The sequence below is a fragment of the Macaca mulatta genome, chromosome 11, assembly GCF_049350105.2.
Source record: "Macaca mulatta isolate MMU2019108-1 chromosome 11, T2T-MMU8v2.0, whole genome shotgun sequence".
Lineage (NCBI taxonomy): Eukaryota > Metazoa > Chordata > Mammalia > Primates > Cercopithecidae > Macaca > Macaca mulatta.
In genome coordinates this window covers 54,163,081-54,186,556 of record NC_133416.1, presented here as the reverse complement: position 1 = coordinate 54,186,556, position 23,476 = coordinate 54,163,081, and the positions used below count along the sequence as shown (strand labels likewise).

The window sequence follows — 23,476 nt, the reverse complement described above, 5'->3', positions numbered from 1 at the left end:
CCCATCATAAAATAATAGCAGATGCATTTTGAAGCATTTAAAGGCAGGCTTCCAACACTCTAATATAGGTGTTGGTTCCCCTAGAAAGTGAGCTCATCTAGGGCAGAGTGATGTCGTCCTGATCTTTATGTCCTTGTGGCTTTGCAAAGGTCCTTGAAGCATGAGAGTCATAGCATCCCTGGGCTTCTATTATTAAGGCAACCCAAATGTTAAATAGACTCTTCAGTTGCACCAAAAATCAATTTTTCAGAAATCAGACCACTTACAAAGCAATTGAATTCAGTGGGAGGAGAAATGTATTTCTCTTTGAGATTTGAAGTTATATACATCAAACTTCAAAGAACACCAGAGCATTCTTTCATGCTGCATATGGTTTTTGAACTGAAGAGCTCAAACCTCTGGTGCTATGACCTCAAGTTTCCCTGCAACTGTGACCTGGGACATCAAACTTCATGTTGGACCAAGCCTTGTGTGTGTTTGTCATTGACTCAGCAGAGAAGAACCTGATCAATAACCACCTGAAAGAAGATACTAGTTACATCTAAAAATGAAGCTCATGTTTGCATGATCAAAGCAGCTTCTCAGGGAACCTCACTCCTTTCATAACCCTATTCAGATTATATTTCTGAATAGGGACACAGATGGCTCCCAAAACATTTCTCACTTGAAATTCTAGATGAGGTTGCTTCTCTTGCATTTATGGATTCCACCATGCAATTAAAGTTTTACGGAGTATCTTTGTGTATTAAGGGTTTTTGTCTCCCCAGTAATGTCTCCTAAGTCACTTTTGCAGTAAAAATGTCATATTTTGCTAGTAAATTTGGACTAGATCCTATGTTGAACACATTGTCTTTGTCAACCACAAACTGTTAGCAAACACTTCCTGGGTGAAATACGTTTGCAATTCATAATTAATTGATTGGCCGAATAGCTACGGATTGCGTAAAAAATTATTTATTGAAGTGGGTCTTATTATAACTGTATTGCATTTTCCTCTTTGTTGACAAAAGCTCACATTATGGCCTCCAAACACAGCATTTTTGTTTTTAACCTCAAAGTGGGGACAGAAGAAGTGGTTGCTGGCTGTCCTCTGGGTTAGTGATTTATAGGATTAATTGTCCATTCATTTTACACCCTCAGTTCATCCAGTTTTCAGCTCAACAAAAGCACATCTTGTTTCATTTAGAGACATGTTCACTATAGGAGGAGAGGAAAAAGCAAGAAGATTCATGAATGATTCTGGCCATTAACAAACATCTTCCAAGCCAACCATTCAGGCCAATTCTAAACTCCGTTGCTGTGTGTGGGAACATGAAGTAGAGTCTCCATTTTACTAACTTAAAAATCACTAAAGAGTTTGATATATTGCCCAAATTTCAACATGTTATAGAATCATAGAGGTGTTTACTACAAGGGATATCAGAGATCATCACGTTCAGTGATTCCCATTCTTGGTGTCATATGAAAATCACCTGAGGCACTTTTTAGCACTTTTAAAATGTGCTAATGCATAGATCCTACTCCCAGAGATTCTTATTTAACTGACCTTAGGATGCATTATTTAAAAGTTTTTTTATTTAATTTCTTAAATAGCCTTTAAAGAAGTTTTTCAGGTAATTCTATTGCATTCCCTTCTCTCCTTGCACAGGTCTGGCACATAATTAGTTTTCAATGAATATGTATTAAATGCATGACTGAATAGAGATAAATATGAGGCAACACATTATTTCCACATATGGAATTTTATAGAGATGGAATAAAATAAAGAGCCAGAAACAACCATGACAATTTTTGAAGTTTGAAAATTTCTGAAATTCCAGAAATTTCCCATTTTCTTCCTAAAATGTCAAATCTCCTCATCATCACTCTAAGTCTCTTTTTCCCAGAATCCTCAACTAAAACCACCAGGCAGGGTGTAAGATAGAGACAAGGAGGGATGGCTTTGCCTGTGAAGACTTTTAAAGACAATAATAAACCAACCAAAACTAACAACAACAACAAAAAAAGTTTTTCAAGTACTTGTACTATGTAGCCAGGGTTGAGAATCACTGATATAGCTCAACCTGCTGCCTGCCTCATTTACAGAGAGAGGAAGGAAAGTGATTTGCTGAAAGCTGCAAGGAGACTGGCAGCAGTATGCAAGCAGGGACTTCTACATCCTAAATCTAGTACTTGAATCTTCTTGAAAATTTCTTCTACAGTATTCTGCCTCCAATTCTGTTCTATAGAAAGTGCAAAAACACAAGTAGAGTACTGTCAAGTAGGTGATTTTCATTCAACCTAGAATAATTCCAAATTGGGATTAAAGGTCAACTAGCAAGTTTATTTTAGTTTTCATTTCAAGACCTGAATCATGATTAATCCAAAAAATGAAAAAATTCTATCTATGGTGAGGACTCTGCCAAAGGAAGACAAACAAAAGTCGGTGTGTGCCCTGAAGTATTATATACTCGTAAAATTATTATTATTATTTTTTGTAGAGACAGGGTCTCACTATATTGCCCAGACTGCTCTCAAGCAATCTTCTTGCCTCAGTTTCCCAAGGTGCTAGGAGTACAGATGTAAGCTGCCATGCCTAGCCATTAAAATTAAACAGATTAATCAGAGGCATGAAGTTTAAAGAAGAGAAGAAAACAAAATGAAATAATAGGAGTGGTTGTAATGAATGCTGGCCTTGGACTGATTCTAAAGATGATGCCCTTCTGTTGTAAAACTCAAGTAATGAAAGCTTAGGAGAAAATGTAAAGGGCCAATAAATATGTGAAAAGATGGTAGGTCTCACCAGTGGTCAGAAAAATAAAAATTAAATTGCAATTTAATAAAAAAGATTAAGAAAAAGTAAAAAGATGATCACACAAGCCTGGCGAAGATGTGGGGAAAAACACAATCTGATGTACATTTGGGAACTGTGTTGCTTCCAGAAAGAATCTGAACAACAGGAACGTGTAGGGTGCAAAAGATTCTGGGAGAGGAAGTCGTTGGGAAACATCTGTCATCAACTGTCATTGCCATTTAGATAGCTGAGCCAGCATATTTAGGTCCTTGTGTAGTGAGCATGGACATTTTCTAAAACAGCACCTGAGAAGCTCAGCAGCACTCGGGCTACGTTCCCTGTGTTTTGCCTCCTGCTCACATCCAGAGTCCACTCCAGCAGCAGATCTCAGGGTTATCCAACTGGAAAAAGCAATGCTTACTCAGCCGGGTCTATCTGGAAATCCTCATCATCTTGCAAGTCAACAAGCCCTACCCTCCTGGATAGCAGACTTCCCACCAGGTTGGTTGCTGCCTACTGTTTACTGAGGGCATAGTACTAGGTATAGCATTTCACTTGCTCATATTGTCATTTTGTCCTCCAACAATCCTACAAAATAATAATTGTTTACATCCTTATTTTATATACGAGAAAGCTGAGGTCCAGAAAGTTTAAATGTCTCTCCTAAGGATACCCAGCATGTAATTAGCAATAAAGATCCTCATTTTTCTGGTTTAGGAGTCTTACCCAGATGTAAATGAGTAGTTTGGGGAATTAAGGCGTATTTACTTTCCTACCACTTTCCTCCTTAGGCGGACATTGTATCTGAACAGATTCTTGTGGAACTGGCTAGTGGGTGGGAGGCTAGCCCAGGTCTAGTGACACCTGCACCTGAGCCTGAGTCCCCAGCTGGCATCCTCTTATCCCTGAGGCAGTGCATCCTTCCCTGCCAGGGTCACTGCCAGCCCCTTCTGCATGTTGGTGCCTGTGCCACCTCCACTGCCATTGCTGCCACCTGCTGGAGTCTGGCCTCTCTGTCCAAGTTGGTGTCGGGGGCCATACCAAGGCCCTTCTAGTGCTCTAACTTTGATGCATTATACCCTCTGCTTCTTCTGGGAAAATGGTCACAATTTCAACATGTTCACCCCACTTTACTCTCTTAAATTTGGGCCCTTAGGGCTGCCATCTATCAGTTCCCTCCCTGTGTCCCATGGAGAAGAAGAGAGAAGCTTTCCTCCTCCTATGGCAGAGTTTATGCTGTCCCTTCTCTCATAGACTTGCCAGGAGAGGCAATACAATAGTTCATGGATACAGGAGACACTTTGACCCCACCAAGATTCCCAGTCTCTTGATATGGATGTGGCACAGTGCACCTAGGCTTATGGTGCTTGGCCCGGGCATTCACCAATCAAACTTTAGGAGAATCTTTCATGAACATGAATCAACAGTGAAAAATATCAAGGTTGATACTGGCCCACCCCTAACTTTGAACAAAGAATCAGGGCACTTGGTATCATGAAGAATTGCTTCAAGGAGATTAACCAAGAAAATCAGAACTTCAGGACTTCCCACGCCTGAGCCCAGGCCAGGTAACTGGGATGGGGGTAGGGGACCATCCACAGGAGCCCTCTGACATTATTGGGGCATCCCCTGTCCAGAATGGGCTCCTAGGAGGCAGGAGAAGGTGCCACAAAGGGAAGGCTGCGGGCCCCGGAAGCAGAGGAAGCAAAGCCCTAATGTGTGTTTGCATGAGGTGGAGGAAAGCAAGTTCACCTGCACGAGAGGCAGAGGCTGAGAAATTAAAAAAAAAAGGTTGGAGGTAAAAGAAAAGGAACATGCTCTAACAGGAGAGATTTATTTTTTCTTTTAAACATTTTACAGAAAAGATAGAGAAGTGGGGAGGAGGGAGAACAGAGAAGTGAGGCCGATGGGTCCCTTGTGGGAAGGGGCCCCCTCCGAGGAGATGGGCACCCAGGGACCCTGTGAGGAGGCTCGACGCCTCCACTCTGGGGCCTGGGATGACGGTCATCATGGGCAAGGCAGGTTGAGAGGCACGTTTGCTGATGCTTTTCCGTGACTTCACCTTATCCTGAGCACCAGGTCAGAGGGCTGTTCCGAGGGAGCTGGGGAACGCCTAGAAGTCTGTACTTTCCCTTAGGCACCCACTTTTCTTCCCATTAAGCAACTTGCACCCCTAGGCTAAGGTGTCTTCAACACAAAGATTACCTCAAGGTTAATTATTTAATTCTACAAACAAGAAAATTACCGTAGTAAAGGGAAATGTGAATAATCTATCTGAGAAAACAGCTCTTGACTTTAAAAAGAGAAAATGGAAAACACCAAGTCTTACTTCAGCTATAAAAATGGCCCTTTTTTGATAAAATTTTGTATTTTGAAAAAGAAATAAATAAAATGGTCTTTGTGGACTCCTGTGGCCAAGCAGAAAGGGCACTGGACCAGGAGCAAAGCATTTACCTTCTGGCAATGGACCTGTCACACACCTGCTGGGTGACCGTGTGTAAGCTGTTTACTCTCTGGTCTTGTGAACTCCTCTGTAAAATGATGAAAGGATATTGAAGTTCCCCTCTGGATTTAACTTTCTATTTGTGTTATAAGTTTTTAAATTAAAAATTGTACAATGCTAATGGCATCATTATTAGAATATCTAGAAAGTATTTCCCAACATTGACAAGAAAATGAAGTGGCTGTAAGATTGCGTTTGTCATAATACGTGTTAATTCACCTGCATTCTTTTGAAAGCCACTGTCACTTTCCATCACTCCTTTGATCATGCACTGTATTCACTCTTTCTCCTGGTAACTTTTTCCTTCCACAAATAGCATTAAAGCTGCTTCTTACTAGAATCTTTTTAAAAGGGGCAAAATATTTTCTCCACAAAAATCCAACTAGGATCGACTATTTTGGGTAAAGCAATGACAAAACAAATTTTAAGATACAGTTTTGAGCAACAGTTTCCACCCCCTCTGCACATAATCATATAGTCACCCTCGTGCATTTTACTTTCCTTTGCATAGGTCTCCATGACCTCAGGCCTTAGTCCGCTAAGTAATTTTCCTCCCATCAAGCCCATTTCTACCAATGCTGCATGCACAGCATTACACACTTTTTCTTTTCTAAAACACTGCTTCCACCCTTCACCATCTGTATTTACGCAGAATAAAGTCCAATACCTTGATGAACCCTCAGACCTTTCTTTCCGCGCTGGTCTGTGTCTCTCTGAGCAGCTTGAGCAACCTGCACTCCCTTACACAGCTTGTTTCAGCCTCTCAGAAGATTCCCTGTTCTAGGCACATTCCAGACCCTCCCCACTTACTTGAAATATCTCCCCCACCCCGCCCCCCGTTCACTCTGTCAATCAAACCCTAGTCATCTTTCCAAACTCAGGGGAGACCCCCACTCCCCTCTGTATAGGAGCTTTCCCTGAACTCTGCATCTTGAAGGGTGCTATCTATCTCTGCTTTGTAAGGTCCACAGCCTGAAGCGGCAAAAGAAATGATCAAATTAGACTCAGCGATATTTCCCAATGGGGCTTGGATTTCCTTAGCAGGGTGAGTCCATTTTTAGTCGGCATGAGCATAAGGTCTGCCTAAAACATGGTCAGATGAGACAGGAGTCAGAGTACAAAAGGAGTCCCTGCCCAGTCTCCGCGGTACAGGGCTGGGGAAGCCTAGGGCAAGCCAGCTTCCTGGGAGTTGGAGAACGTGAGGAAGGGGCAGAGGCTGTGGGGCCTGGGATTGAAGGCAGGAATTCAGATTGCACGAGTGGAGGCTGCTGTGGGTGGCTTCACCTTCACTCACCAAGTGTGGTCATCTGGGTCCCAACTCTTGTGGCTTTCTACCTTCTACCACCTCCACCCTTCAAAAAATCTTTTTAGAGTAATTAGAAGAAGTCTGGTGAAAGCTGAATTCCCTAAGGCCCTAAAGGTATGGCTACTTGGGTTTTTTCCCTCCAGGGTACAACATAATTTACTCTTAATCCTTGTTCTAATAGGCAAAAGGGAGCTTTTTGACACTCTGCAAGTGGTTGTTTGGCTGAGGCCTGATACCCACAGCATTCAGGTGACTTGCCTGGGTGATAACGAAAATGATAATATAATTAACACATTACAGAGCTCTTACCATCTGGTAGACACTGTTGTAAGTACTGTCACTCATTCATGTTTTTAAAGCTCATAAACCTTCAATATAATGTTTACCATTATCATTCCAGTTATATAATTGAGAACACTTTTAGTGTCAAAAGATTAGCTGCTTTTCCCCAAGTCACACAGCTACTAAGTGTTAGAGTACAGCCCAATAACTAAGGTTTTCACTTTCTTTTGTTTCAACTTAGAGGAAGAGCCTTCGCCAAACCTTTTCTACCATGAAGCCAGGGGAGAGAAACTCACATATTTATAGGAAGCAGAGTCTTCAACACTCCCCTGACTTTTCCTCTTACGGCATCCTCTGGGATCTTAGGGCCTCTCATTACCTGAAATGCAAAAATGGCATGTTTAATTATTCATTTTCCATCTCTCTTAATGAGGGGATTAACTGTCTAGTGAAACAAAAGGAAATAATTCGACCTTCAGGCTGCATGGAAGTGATAATCACTAAAACCTCCACTCAGTTTAAGCAGACAAGTGAAAGGATTTTACTGATCTGGATGCCAAGGGGCCATCGGGGTCACTAACTGAAGTCACATAATGGAGCAATGACAATGAGAAAATAAACATGTGCTAAAAATAATATTTCCTTAATTATGTGCACAGGTGCTCTACAGGAGTTTTCAAAGCTCCTTTAACTTACCTGATGTCTTAGGGCTTTGAGCTTGGGTGGAGAAAGGGTAACAGGGCTGTGGCTTGCCGGGAGGACAGAGGAGGAGAGTCTGTGGGCATGGGGCAGGAGTCAATTCTGTCTCAGGTATGGAAGAGCATGAGGAAAGTAGAGGCTAATATAGAGATCTATTAATCACAACCTCAAGAACAACTGGTTCATTTTTCATTACTTGGTTGATTGGTTTGACCAAACGCTGCTGTGGGAATGATTCATGAACTATTCTGCTGCACGGCATGTAAACACAGCCTTCTGTTCTAGACCTTTGCTATTAAAATGGTCATAAATAGCTGTGAATTACTACTGTTGTGCAACTCGTGACTTCATCGTGGCTTCTGGCAGAGCAGATGGGAGCCACATTCCAGGCCCTGCTGCAGTGCCCGTCTTTCCCGTAATATTTAATGAGCACAGGGTGGTTGGTGCTGCACAGATGACAAAATGGCATCCTCCTTGCCCTGTTCTCTTCCAAGATAAGACATTTTTAAAAGGCCATAAAGCCTTGAAAGTCTCCCCACACAGATACTGCGTGACCTATAAATATGCATCTGCTCAAAATATGGCAAAATGCGTCACTATTAATAACTCCAAAGAGTCATGGGGATTCAGACAGTCCAATTCCTCTGCCAAAAGTTCAGAATGTTTGCTTAGTGCTTTGATTTTTTTCTTAAAACTCTGTTCTTGGTTTGCATCAGTACATTTTCTATTTAGATACTCCACCGAGTATGTGTCAAACTTTATCTGTGCCGTTACTAGGACATAAGAGAGCATACAAGACAGGAGTGGAAGGCCTTTAACGTTATTGGGGTTTTAAAAACTGTGCTTGCTTCACAAATATTTTCCATTTCTCTCTACCATAGCAACCATTACCTTCACCATATACGCAAGAATGGCTAAAGGGAAAGTGAGGAAACTCTTCTAAGTTACTTATACCGATAATTATATTGTATTATTACCTATTTCTTGAACAATAACTGTTTCCAGGCATGGTGCTCCTGTATGTCATTGCTAAGCCTCAATGTTAAGTTAATAATCAATCCTATGCACTAGGTGTTACTACCATTTCACACACCAAGACTCAGCAGTTAAGTGACTGGCCCATTGGACACACAAGTGACTCTCAGGACTGTAACCCAAACCCAAGGAAGGCTCTTTAGCTTGTGCCATATGAAACCACCAGTAGTCAATCATCCTGACAAAAAATGGCAATTTTATGGTTCAACCTAATACCAAAATATGTTGCCCTGGAAGGAAATCTAGACTCTCCTCCTGATGTCACAAAGACTATTTGTAGACTGCCACCATGTTGCAGGGAAAACTGTAGATACAGTACTGGGGGTAGAGGGATAGCAGAATGGGAATGTAGTTTATTATCTTTGCAGCAATTATTGTTATTATTACAAGTAAAGACATGATGTGAAACTGCAAAAAAGTGGCAAAGCCTGTCAATATATCTACATTTTTGGATACATGCTATCTGAAATATATTTACATTTTTAATATACTTCCTTTTTTGGATACATTCTATCTGAAAGTTTCCACATGTAATCATGCTCACCAGAGTTTTCTAAGCATTGAAATGACTTCTAGTATTTAAAAGCTAATGATGTTAAAATATAATTTTGGTAGGCCATGTGTTTTAATGAACAGGTAGTTGATGAGTCTATAACATGGATGTATTAAAAGGATAATTTGGTAAGAGCAATTTAGTTTCTTGGGAACTACTTGGGAGTCAATAGATAGAAGCTATTGTTTAGGACAAATGATTTTTCGAGTTCTCTCTTAGAAATAATACATAATAAATTCAAATCTTCCTCTTTTTTTTTTTTTGAGATGGAGTTTCGCTCTTGTTGCCCAGGCTGGAATGCAATGGCGCCATCTCGGCTCACTGCAACCTCCGCCTCCTGGGTCTAAACGATTCTCCTGCCTCAGCCTCCCGAGTAGCTGGGATTACAGGCATGCACTGCCACGCCCAGCTAATTTTGTATTTTTAGGAGAGACGAGGTTTCTCCATGTTGATCAGGCTGGCCTTGAGCTCCCAGCCTCAACTGATCTGCCTGTCTTGGCCTCCCAAAGTGCTGGGATTACAGGCGTGAGCCACCATGCCCAGACCAAATCTTCCTTTTAATTCAGTTTTTTCCATGTGATCCATATTATAGTTTTCCCTATATAATCTCCACATCGTCAGAATGGGAAAGGGGGCTCATGATAATAATTGTATGTAATATAGAATGGTTACTGAACAGTGGGTTGTTAAGTACGTAAAAATTGGGGAGACTTTGTGCTACAAGTTTTGGGGCAAAAGATAAACAATAGGAAAAGGCTCAGTCATTGAGTCTTAGAATGAGATTTCAGGCACTGAAGGAATCTCATTTTACTGAAAAAGAAACTAATGAACAAGAAAGCCCAATAAGTGACAGCTTCACTCACTGGTGGTATCACAGTGACTAGCATTTGGTTCTCTTGACTCCTGGACCAGTGCTCCTACCCACCGCCCAGCCCCACCCCAAACCATAGGTTGGCTCCAAGTAAACATGTCTTCTCCTTGAAACCATCTGGTATAGATAATAATAATAAAAGATGTGCCTAACAAATAATTATATTACAATACCAAGTATCCTAGGTGATATATTTAAGATGGAATGGAATAAAATAGATTCTTCATATTTGAAACAAGATGATCAAATAACTTTTTTTTTTCTTTTTTTGAGATGGATCTCACTGTCACCCAGGCTAGAGTCCAGTGGCGCGATCTCGGCTCACTGCAACCTCCACCTGCTGGGTTCAGGCGATTCTCCTGCCTCAACTTCCTGAATAGCTGGGATTATAAGGCATGTGCCACCAAGCCCGGCTAATTTTTTTTTATTTTTAGTAGACACGGGGTTTCACCGTGCTGGCCAGGCTGGTCTCAAAATCCTGACTTCAGATGATCTGCCCACCTCGGCCTCCCAAAGTACTGGGATGACAAGCGTGAGCCATCTTGCCTGGCCAATCAAATAACTTTTAAAGTCAACTTTTAAAGGCCAAGTGAAGAAGACATAGACTTATTACCACAATCCAGTCTGATTGGTCTTTCTTAGGGCCAGAAACTATGAAAATATTTCTTTTCTATACTACTTTTTCTAGACTTTATGTTTACCTCCTGTATGGAAGACATCAGATTTGAGATACTTAAGAGTACACTTGATTTCAGTTTCTGACTCAATATTTTGAATGGAAATCTGAACCAACACAAAGTTAATGATAGCTTTACTATATTACCTGTGAACCAAGCAAAATAAGTGAAAGGGAGAAGAAGTGCTTTAAATGCAAGAATTCCTAGTATCTTTTTTAGTATAATGATAAGCACATATAAGAAAAAAGAAGACAAGAATATTCATTGATGGATGGATGGATGATTCAGTTGGTTTCTACATTAGCAATGACTCATGCTGTAAAATTGGAATGTTTAGAAAATAAATCCTACAATTGTACCAGAAGAGACAAGAACATAATATGATAGAGATCCAAGCATGTCAAAAACATCATTTTATTTTCTTTCTGTATATGTCTTTTGAGTGCTCTGAATACTACCCTTGCCTTTAATGATATAGGAAAAGGAAATAAAACGTTAATCACAGTCTGCCAGGAACTGTGGTCCTTTCTGAATCAAAATAAATTCTTCTAAAACAGTATTTATGAATAGTCCTAGATTCAAGAATTTCTATTATCCTCATTGGCCTTAAATAGAATCTGTGAGAATGGCCCTTTTTCCAAGTAAGTGAACATTGTTCAGTGCAGCCACTTGGAGCCACTGAGTTTATATACCTGTACCTGCATTGATGCAAATGTGCTCTCTTCCTTCTGTGTCTTCATCGGAAAGTCAGCTTAATGAATGGCAAGGAATGGATTGGAGCCTGAGAAATTGTGGGCTGATGCTGGAGGTGCCCAGATGGAATGGGAAGCAGGGCTAAACTAGAAAGTCCTTTCCAATTGCTGATACTGGCTTCTTTAATCAACACTTTATGAATATGACGGAGCCATCTCTAAGTCTTTTTTTCCTGGACTAAGGAAAAGCTAATAGTAATTTCCTGTCTTCCTCATGCTCTTCAGTTTTAGGAGATCTCATAGAAGTGCAAGGACACACGGAAGTGCAGAGGGAGTGGCAAAAAGGAAAAGGAAGGTTTTTGAGGAGATGTTATCTGAATATTAGCCCCACAAGTTTTCAAAATATTCATTCTGAGAGAGGGAGAAGGAATATCCATTAAAATTATATGTAGAACGTGTATCCATTCAAATGAATGCTGTCACTGCTAGTGTGAGAGCAGTGAGTATAACATCACAGTGGAGACAATCCCCGCTTTCAAGGCATTTACAATGGACAGAAGAACTTATGTAGCATCTGGTGTATGGAGTGTGAGAGCAAGGAAAAGCTTTATGTGTGACGGTAAGTAGCCCTCAAAAAGGGGATAGTAAGTGATCTGCTACTGAGGTAATAGCAGATGTTCCGGTGCTCCTCCTGAAATAGATTACGACTGATGCCCAAAATGGTATCGTGAATTGTTATCCCTTGCTGTCTTATGTGGCCTTCTCACTGCTGTGCTCTTCTAAAGTGTTACTGGAAAAGTCAGCAAACTCAGTATTTGACAGTGTGAAAGTTTTTCAGATCCCATTCTTTCTTGATGGGAGAGAGAAGGGCCAAACTGAAGCACCTTGTTCCCAGGGGAGAAGGGGACGGGGAAGTTCATTGGTCAGAGATGATTGGTTGCTGGCAATCGAATCTCACTCAGATTAACTCAAATTAAAAACAGGAGTTAACTGGAAAGATTAAGCCAGCAATTTTGCAGACATCCACCAGCAGGAAACAAAGTCCAGCTAGACTTCCTAGCGACCAAAGCTGGGAAAGAGAGAGTCAGAAACTTAAGTCGATTGGTCTCTAGTCTCTGACTCTTTCTTTCTCTCCTTTGTTTTTTGACTCTTTCTCTTTTGACTCTCTTTGCTTTTAAAAAATATTATGGCCGGGTGCAGTGGCTCACGCCTGTAATCCCAGCACTTTGGGAGGCCGGGGTGGGTGGATCACAAGGTCAGGAGATCGAGACCATCCTGGCTAACATGGTAAAACCCTGTCTTTACTAAAAATACAAAAAAATTAGTCAGGCATGGTGACAGGCCCCTGTAGTCCCAGCAACTGGGGAGGCTGAGGGAGGAGAATGATGTGAACCCGGGGACGTGGAGCTTGCTGAGATTGCACCACTGCACTCCAGCCTGGGCGACAGAGCGAGACTCTGTCTCAAAAATAAAAAAATAAATAAAAAAAATTAAAAAATAAAATAAATAAATAAATAAAATTATTAATTTCCTGTGAGTGCTGCATACTCTTTGCTTTTTAAAAGCTGGTCTGATTTCCTTTGTCCACAGACTTTGGCTTCGTCTGTTTATTTAAAATCTTGCTCTTAAGTAGCTTTGGTTGTCCTTGGCATTGGCTTGCATTGGCACCAACCTCAGCCCTGGCTGGATGGGAGCTCTCAGCTGCAGTCCACAGTCACTGACTGTAGTTTCTGTAGCTTGGCTCAGAATCATAAGAGAGAGTCTGATTGCTGTGGTCCACGAGTCTACCCCTGGTCTCATCGGGGTGGGCAAGGCAGACATGGGGTGGGGACAGGGCCACTTAGGCCTGTCCTTTCCAGCAGTGACTGTGAATAGCAGGAATTCTCTGAGATGGGAGCTGGGGAGGCAGCATAAACTCCCCAAAGCATGTCAACTACTACCCAAAAGCAAATGCCTCCTGTTCACAGACTGGTATGGGGCAAGACTTACTTGGAAATGGCAATACCTTATTTGCTATGGCATAAAACCAAGGATAGTCTTTGGAGCATGGATAACAATTTGGAGCATGGGTGACAATTTGGTTTCTGGTTTTTCTTCTACAAATTGCACAGAAAATAAACTGCTGCTCTAATGGTGGCACAGCCATCACAGGTAATCTTTGGGTGAACTGAGGAGACAATGCTAGGGATTAAGGTACTTTTCATTCATTCATCCGATTAACTGTAGCAAGCACCTACTCTGTGCTTTGTGCTAGAAGAGCAGAAGAGTCGTATATCCTCCAAAAGTTTACTGTGCCAATTGCTCTTTGCAGTTTGTGTTTGTTGGCTCTTCACTGAACCACAATTTAGATTTCACCACTGAGAAGTTCCCAAAATACTCTTGGAATCCATTGTACATAAAAATTTCTAAAAGCGGAGTATTAACAAATTTAGATACACAAACAATGACAATTTCTGGCTCTGAAAACTAAGTTCAGTCCAGTGCCTGCAAACCAAAACTAAGCAGAAGGACTAAAATAAACAAAATATTATCAGCCCTGCCTTCCCTTCTTCCCTTAGGCGTGGCCTTAATGTGGGCTTCCAGTCATGAGGAAACTCCGTGTGTTTGCTCTAGGCAGATGTTTATATGTGTTTTGATTCTTTAAAATCTAGGGATAAGGAGCTGTAAGAAAAAGGAAGAGGGTGTTCATTTAAGAAGTTGTAATTAAATGTGTGTTTTGAGGGATGTATTTTCTACAGGTACATTTATCTTTATAGACATAAGAGTTATTTTAGGTATTTCTAGTTGATACAGATAGCGAATCAAATTAGGCCTCAGGAGACTTCAGTTCAAGTCCTGACTCTGCCAATATAAATGTAAATGTGGGTAAATCCCTTGCTGCCCGTGATCCTCTCCTTCTTTGCTTTTTTTGCCTAATTTACCAAGTTATTAAGGGAATCAACTGAGGGGCTAAATGTCAGGGCTTTTTGAAAGTTGCAAAATGTCATTTAGTAAGTGTTTGAATTTGACTGGGTATATTCAGTACTTAATTGAAAAAATCAATATTGCTGCCTGATCTTCTACTAAAGAAATCATATACAGTCTTACATATCTATTTTTGGTAATTATTTAATCAAATTCCATCTCAAATATATTTTGAACCAGCATAGTTAACTTACATAGTGGCACTATTCCAAGATTGTTTTCTAATATATATAATAGAAGCTAATTAAAGCATTCACATCTCCATTTGTTAAAAATACAAACACATCTCCAAAGCAGGTAATTATTAAACAAAGCAAGTAGTATCTGTAATATCTTTTTAATGAAAAGTCTACTTTTAAATATTGGCTTCTCTTAAAGCAATAGATAGATTTTGCAAGTGAATCCAATCCACAGACTTGCTAAGCTAAGCCCAGATTATGTTTATGAAAGGTATTGTGTTAGGTGCTGCAGAGTGACAAGATACAAGAAAACTGCCTCTGCCCTCAATGAGCTTAAGAGGACAGGATACAGGGGAAGCTAAATATAGTTGAATTAATTTATGTGAACAACTGTACACATTACATTATTATTATTATATCTATATATCTATATATAATATATACAATATATAACGTGTATTATATATAAAGAAGATAAGTAATCCTTTAGTCCTAAGATAAAGCTACATCAGTTTTAAAGATGAACAATTATTGAAATCAAAGTTTATCTAATTAGCTCAAATAACATTTATATTATCAGAGCATGTTTATCTAATGTGTAACATAAGATACAGATAATCTCTAAATAGCAATGACACTAAAATATTCCTAAAAATCTAAAAGTATGACTAACTATGGGATATGATGCTGTACAGAAATGGGTTTTTCATGGGGCTGGAACACTGAAGCACAGGCGTAGTGCTAGGAATGCTTAGACACCGACTCTCCTCGCTCTTCTCCCCAAGATGAGAATGTGGTCTTCTGATATAAAACTTGGTTCAGAAACAAGGAGAACTCGATTATTGTAAGCATTTTCTTAAACTGAATCATTAAATATAGAGAGTGTTTATATAAATGCTTCTCTGGCTAGGAATGTATACACTAAATATAAAGTATCTGAGACAGAGTGAAAAAACCAAGCTTCTCAGATCTGTCTGACCCACAAATGGGCCAAAAATTGGAGTTACCAGAACAAGAATTTATAATACTTATGATTAATACGAAAAATAAATAGTGAAATGATGAATAAAAAGGAAAAGTTCGCTAGAAAGTTGGAAACTGTGAAAAAATTACATATATATTTTAGAACTCTAAACATTGAAAAAATATTTGAAATTCGGAATTCAAATGGATAAGTTTACAGCAGATGACACACAGCATAATTAGTGAATAATGGGCTGGATCAGTGAGCTGGAACCTAGATAAATAGAAAGTATCTACTTTTGAAGCAGGAAGAGAAAAAAGAATGGAAACAATGGCAAGAACAAGATACATATGAAACTTTTCACATATATATGATTGGAGTTCCAAAAAGGAGAGAGAGAATAGAGGAGAAGCAATATTCAAAGAGATAATGCATAAGATTATCTATGTATTGATGTAAGAACAAGGAGCAAGATAAACAAAGAAAACTGTAGCTAACCACATCATAGTCAAACTGTTGAAAACCAAAGATGAAGAGAAAAATCAAAAAACAGCCAGAAGAAAAAAAAGAAATTAGCTTCAAAGAAGCAACAATAAGATTCACAGTTGATTTATCAACATGTAGATGTAAGAAGAAAATACTATCAACTTTAAGTGCTTAAAGAAAATAATTGCCAACCTGGAATTATATCTTGCAATCATATCCTTCAAATATGAAAGTAGAATAAAGATGTTTTCAGGAAAACTAAAGGATGTTCTTCAGGCAGAAGGAAAATAATCTCAGCTTAGGCAACAAAGCAAGACCTTGTCTCAAAAAAAAAAAAAAAAAAATTGGGCACAGTAGCACACACCAGTAGTCCCAGCTACTCAGGAAGCTGAGGTGGGAGGATTGCTTGAGCCCAGGAGGTTGAGACTGCAGTGAGCCATGATTTTGCCACTCCATTCCAGCCTGTGTGACAAAGAGTGAGACACCTGCCTCAAAAAAAAAGAAGAAAAAAAAAAAAAGAGAGAGAGAGAGAAAGAGAGAAAGAAAAGAGAATCTCAGACAGAAAAATATGGAAATGAAGGAAGGAATAAAAAACACTGGTGAGGGTAAACATGGATATTTGCAAGTTACTATTGATTACAAAAGGCAGTAATTATAACGTACTTTGTAGTATAAAATATATGTAGAACTAAGATATGTGGCAAGAAGAACAAAATCAGGAGGGATAAATCATTTAAAAGGTCTAAGGGTCTAATAGTATCAGAAGAGTGGCAAAAATAATTTGTATAATTCTGTAATAAATCAAGGACATATATTGCAATCTCTGGGATAGCCACTATTAGAATTAAAGAAGTAAAACTTGCAAGTTTTTAGAATGAAATCACTGAATAATAAAAAAAAGTAGAGGAAAGAGGGCAAAAAAAGAGCATGAAATGACAACAAAAGGAATATAAAAGAAAAGAGCTCAACAGAAAATGAAAAATAAGATGGTAGCTATAAACCCAGTGATGTCAGTGATTACACTGAATGTAAATAAGCTAAATTTGAAGTAAAATACTGTCACATTAGATAAAAAACAAACCCAAATCTTCAAATCTAATAAAAAGAAATGTTTAATGTGAAAGGAAAGCCAAACATACCATGCAAACACAAACCTGCCCCTGCTCCTAAAGTTGTCTAGCTATACTAATATCAGACAATGTGAACTTTAAGGCAAGAAACATTATTAGAGATAAAGTGAGACAGCTCATAATTATAAATAAATAAGTCCAATAGGAAATGAGTACAATCCTAAATCTTTGTGCACCTAATAATACAGCTTCAAAATAAATTAAACAAAAATGGACAGAATGAGAAAAAATGTACAAATCAGCAATCACAGTGGCAGGCACTAGTGCATCTCTTTCAAACATGTAGCAGAAAAAGTGAAAAATAAAAAATTCATAAGGATATAGAAAATATAAACAGTATAGTTAACATATGTAATCTAATGCCATGTATGCAAAATTGCACCTAATGACCACTTCATATTCACTTCAAGTATACAAGAACATTTATTAGAATCAACATGTCAGAACATGAAAAAAGTCTCAACAATTTCAAAATATTGAAATCCTTCAGAACGTCTTCTCTGACCACAATGGAAGTTAAGCTAAACATCAGTAACAACAATAGGAAAAACCCAAGTGCTCAGAATTAAGCAATATACTCTAAATAATCCATGGGATAAAGAAAAAAACCAAAAATTAGTTTTTAAACTTAAATAATAAAAATTACATTGGAAAAATCATGTGAAAAAACTAAAATTGGTGCTTAGAAGGAAATATATAGTCTTATATTCCATATTAGAAAGGAAAAAGCCTGAAAATCAATGATTTAAGTGTTAATTTCAAGAAAGTAGAGAAAGCAGGAATCAAACTTACAAAAAGAAATGGTAAAGATAAAAGCAAAAACCAAGGAAATAAAAATCAAACATATAAGAAAGACAATAAAGCCAATGTCAGTTGTTTAAAAACATCAAAATCTAAAGAAGACTGATACAAAAAAAATACAGAAAACAAATTTGCAACAACAGCAATGAAAAAGGAGATATCACTATAGATCATACAAGCGTCAAACGGACAATAAAAGGAAACTTAAAATAACTTTATGCTGATAAATTTGACAATTTGGATGAAAGAGACAAACTCTTTGAAAACACAATTTACCAAGACTGACAGGAGAAGAGATGAAAATATCAATAATTTAGGATGTATTTTTTTAAAATTAAGCCATTATTTTAAAAAAGAAAAGCCCGGGCCTAGAGAGTTTATCAGTGAATTCTTCCAAACACTTAAGGAAAAATTAACAGCTGTCTTGTATAATTCTTCCAGAACACAGAAACAGAAGGTGAGCTTTCCAGACTTAAAAAAAAATTATAATAGCATAAGCTTGATTTTTAAACCCTGACAAGCATTGTGAGAAAGAAAATTGCAAGCCCATATTTCTCATAAACATTACTTAAAAATTCTTAACAAAATATTAGGTGGAGTACAAGTTTAGTCCCAGTGTGCAAGTGTGGCTTACCATTCAAAAATCATAAACGTAATTCACAGAAAAAGGAGTAAAATCATATGATCATCTCAAATGCAGAAAAAGCATTTGATAAATTCAATATCCATTTGTGATGAAAACATGTAATCAATTAAGAGCAGAACTTCCTTAATCTCATAAAGAATATCTACAAAATATCCACAGCAAACATCATTCTTAATGGTAGCACATTGAAAACTTCCCCTTAAGATTGGAACTGGGTCAAGAATGACCACTGTCATCATTTCAATCCAACATTGTAGAAGGAGGTCTAGCCAATGCAAAAGGCCAGAGAAAGAAATAAATGTCATGGAGACTGGTGAGCAAGAAATAAAATTGTCATTTCCAGACAATAAGATCATGCACATTCAAAATTTCTAGAGAATATAAAGATAAATTCTTAGAATTAATAAGAGAATATAGGAAGGGAACTGGATATACAGTCAACATATAAGTCTAGTTGTATTTGTCTATACTGGCAATAAACAAATAGAAAATAAAACATATTTACAATAGCATCAAAAAACTCAAACACCTAGATATAAATCTAATTACAGATGTGCAAGATCTCCAACTGAAAACTAAAAAATATTATTGAGAAAAATTAAAGGAGAGATAAATAAATGGAAGCATATGCATCATTATAATTGGAAGACTCAATATTGTAAAGATGTTAGTTCTCTCCAAATTAGTACATTCATCCATGCAATTTTGGTCAAAGTCTAAGCTATAGGTTCTTCTTTTTCCAGAAATTGACAAGTTTTCCTAAAATTCATATAAAATGTAAAAGCTGGAAATCACCAAGACATTCTTGAAGAATAAATATAGAGAACTTACACTATGATATATCAGAAACTATTATTATAAAGTTATGACAATCAAAACTGTGTGGTACTGGTGCAAGAACAGATAACTGTCCAATGAAACACAACAGGGAATCTTGAAGTAGATCCGCACATATATGATGGCATGATTTATGATAAAGGTGATCCTGCAATGCAGTATGGAAAAGGATAATCTTTTAGATAAATTGTGCTGTGTCAATTCAACATTCAAGTGGAAAAAAAGGTATTCTAATGTTTATTTCACATTACACACAAGAGTCAATACCAAATGGGCTGCAGAAATAAATTGAAAGATGAAACAAAATTTCTGGAGTAGAACATCTTCATGACCTTGGAGTCAGCAATGCTTTATTAAATGGAAAATAAGCAAATGAAAAAGCATTAATCATAAAAGGAAAAAATGTGATAACTTGGCTACATTAAAACTAAAAACTTCTGTTCCCCCAAATTGAGTGAAATGGCAACCCACAAGGTAAGAGAAAAATATTAATATATATTAATTTATATCCAATGCAAACACACACATATATGATTAAAAAACACAAATCTAGAATGTACAAAGAACACCTACAAGTCAATAAGAAAAAGCTGAACAACTCAACAGCATAATGGGAAAAGTCTCATAAAAGAGGATGTGTAACTAAACATACAGAAAATTGTTTATTAATTCTCAGGGAAATGCAAATTAAAACCATAATAAAATAACACTTGCTATCCACCAAAATGGCTCAGATGAAAAAGATGGAAAATAATAGGTGTTGGCAAGGATGTGAAGGAGTAAGAATTATCATATACCACTTGTGGGATAATACACTGATACAACCACTTTGGAGAAGTGGGAGTTACTACTAAAGTTGAACATGTGCATATCCTGTAACCCAGCAAACAGATTTCAAGGCATACACCCCCTAGAAATGTATGCATATGTTCATCAAAAGACATGTATTAGAATGTTCACGGCAAAAGTACTTGTTAGTAGACAAAAATTGGACCAACCATTTGTTGGACGGTTGGAACAATGTTCCAAATATTCCAATATTGTGCCAACAAAATGGCCCATGAACAACAAAATAGTTAAACCAATTGTGATATAGTCACAGAATTTGGGCTGTATCGATGGCAGTGAGAATGATTTACAACTACATACGAAAGTATGGATGAATCTCTCCAACATAAAGATGAGCAGTAGAAACCAGACACCAAAGAGTATATACTCCATTTATACAAAGTATAAAAATAGGTGAGCTAATCTATGTTGTTAGATGTCAGCAGAATGGGTACCACTGGGAAATGAGTGACTAGAAGGGAACAGAGGGAAATTTTTGGAGAGCTAGTAATGTCCTGTTTCTTGATTTGGGTGATGGTTACAAGGGTGTGGTTGCCTTTGCTCTGCTACTCCGCTTCTATGCATGGTACATGATTCTTGCCTCATGATTGTCTTTGCTGGATTTTTTTTTTCCATCAGAAGGATTGGACAGAACTTAATTTCTGCTTATGTAATTGTTCAGTTCACTTTCAATATACATATTTATGTTGATTTTATTGAGGCTCTGCAAAATGCCTGCATCTCATGACATTCTTCTGCACACTGGCTTTTTTCTCCACGTGGCTCCTCAGCTGTCTGATAATGTCTTTCTGATAGGAGTTCTCTGTTCTTTGTCCATTTGCCTCTCTTGTGTGTGATCACCATTCTACCATATTTATGATGTGTTGTCTTTGCATTCTCTGTTAGTGGGCTGATAAACGAATAGAGAGAGATTATCTTTAATAGAATGGGCAATTTTCTGATTTGGGCAGAATCATGGGGCCATTGTATTTCCTGTTTATTAAGACTTCAGGCCCAGCACTGTGGCTCACGCCTGTAATCCCAGCACTTTGGGAAGCAGAGGTGGCTGGATCACTTGAGATCAGGGGTTCGAGACCAGTCTGGCCAACATGGTGAAACCCTGTCTCTACCAAATATACAAAATCAGCTGGGCATGGTGTGTGTGCCTGTAATCCCAGCTACTCAGGAGGCTGAGGTGGGAGAACTACTTGAACCCAGGAGGCAGAGGTTGTAGTGAGCCAAGATCACGCCATTGCACTCCAACCTGGGCGACAGAGCAAGACTCTGTCTCAAAAAAAAGAGAGACTTCACTGATTAACTGCTTCATGCCTTCTGCCTGGGAATGACAGTGTCTTATCCAGCCCATCCAAATATTTGGTCTTATTGGCAAATGTATCTCTTTTGTGACAATGGATTTGTCATGCACAGTAGCTTGATACCACTAAATATTCAAGTCATCAAATGAATTACTCTTCTTTATTATTTCACATTCACCAAACATACTTGGCTTCCCAAAGCTTTCTTGCAGCCAGAGAATAAATGCCAGATAGGTAGGTATGGTTTTTGGTGTGTGTGTGTGTGTGTGTGTGTGTGTATATATATATATATATATATATATATATATATATACTTTTTTTTTTTTTGAGACAGAGTCTCACTCTGTTGCCCAGGCTGGAGTTCAGTGGCGTGATCTTGGCTCACTGCAAGCCCCGCCACCCGGGTTCACGCCATTCTTCTGGCTCAGCCTCCCAAGTAGCTGGGACTACAGGCACCTGCCACGATGCCCTGCTAATTTTTTGTTTTCATATTTTTAGTAGAGATGGGTTTCACCTTGTTAGCCAGGATGGTCTCCATCTCTTGACCTCATGATCTGCTCACCTTGGCCTCCCAAAGCGCTGGGATTACAGGCGTGAGCCACCGTGCCTGGCCTTTTGGTTTATATTTTAAGTCCCTCTCCATTTACAAAATTAGCCCTGGGACACCAAAAATACCAAGTTTCTGGACCTGTCAAGCTGGGCTAAGTCAATGTTATAAAGGTGGCCCTGTCTGAAGATCCTATTGCCTATCTTTCACCCAGATACGCCCTACAAACAAACACATTAATGTTCATTGGGGCAATGCATATTCTGTTTCTAAAAATGCAGCCAAGGAGCCAAGGTTCCCAGAGCCTTCCCAGGAAAGGAAATTGAGACAAGAGGAATTTAGACATCTAGGAGTTTTAATAAATATTGAGTGAATGGAAAATTTTACTTTGAGATATACATGGACAATCGTCATATTAAGCATGTTTTCTATCATCTGGCTGTTTCCATGAAGCAGGAAATGTCTGTGAGCAGACTCATCCTTCAGCAACTTGTTCAGATTTGCACCTGACCTCTTCTATACAACAGCTGCCAAGGAAACCTACATTGATTTCCTACCATGTATTTTTATCACAATGCAAGAGACAAGTAGCAGCATGTCAAAACTGCTCTCTGGAGGAAGTGATTATTATTATTTTTTATTTATTTTGCTTTCCCTGTAGTTCAAAACCCTTTTGGGTACTCTCCAGTGTGTTTTGAGATTGCTGACCCTTACTCTCTACTAAAGGTCACTGAGGTTGCTCCCCACAACATGCCACCTTCAAGTCCCTAGGGGTTTTGAGAATCCTAGGCATGCAGACCCGTGAACTCATTCCAGTCTGCAGCAGCTGAGAGAGAGCACCATGGAGAGTAAGGCAGAGCTGAGCAAAATGAGGACCTGCTGGACTCTGGTACAGCCAGGCTCGGGGGAGCCACATAATTAGTACAAACATTGTGTTGAGACACCTCTCCAGCTCTGTTTATTTTGCACATAAACCTAGCCATTAGGTTCAACAAACATTTGTTAAACATCTGTGCTGTGTCAGACCACATCCAAGGCATAAGGGCAATAAGGCAGTACTCTTTTACAGCTTTATAATTCACCAAAGCACTTTTTACATGTTTCATCTCAGTCAACTTTGTGAAATTAAACAGTGCACATATTAGTACTGTGTTTCCATCTTACAAATGGGAAGCTGAGAATCCAAAAGGTTGAGTCATTTACCTAGGGTTATACAGTTAATAATAAATGGCTGTTCTGGAACAAAATCCAGGAATCTGATTTTTTATTAAATACTCTATTTGGCATTTAATTAAGTGTTTCAGTTCCTTGGTATGTGCAGGACAGAGACACTACTTCCCTTGCTTATAATTGTTTATTGTGAGTGCCACAGAAAAGATGACCGATA

The 23,476-nt window shown here is 38.6% G+C and overlaps 1 protein-coding gene across 1 annotated transcript in view; it reads right to left on the bottom strand.

The window, feature by feature from the left end:
- Positions 1-941: 941 nt before the first annotated feature.
- Positions 942-23,476, bottom strand: part of LOC144332655 (uncharacterized) — a 31,229-nt gene continuing 8,694 nt past the window's right edge. Inside the window, exons 3-4 of the mRNA XM_077953092.1 lie at positions 7,161-7,243; positions 942-1,197 (exon numbers count right to left, since the gene is read on the bottom strand). The gene's annotated coding sequence lies outside the window, so the exon portion shown is untranslated. The remainder of the gene's footprint in view (positions 1,198-7,160; positions 7,244-23,476) is intronic.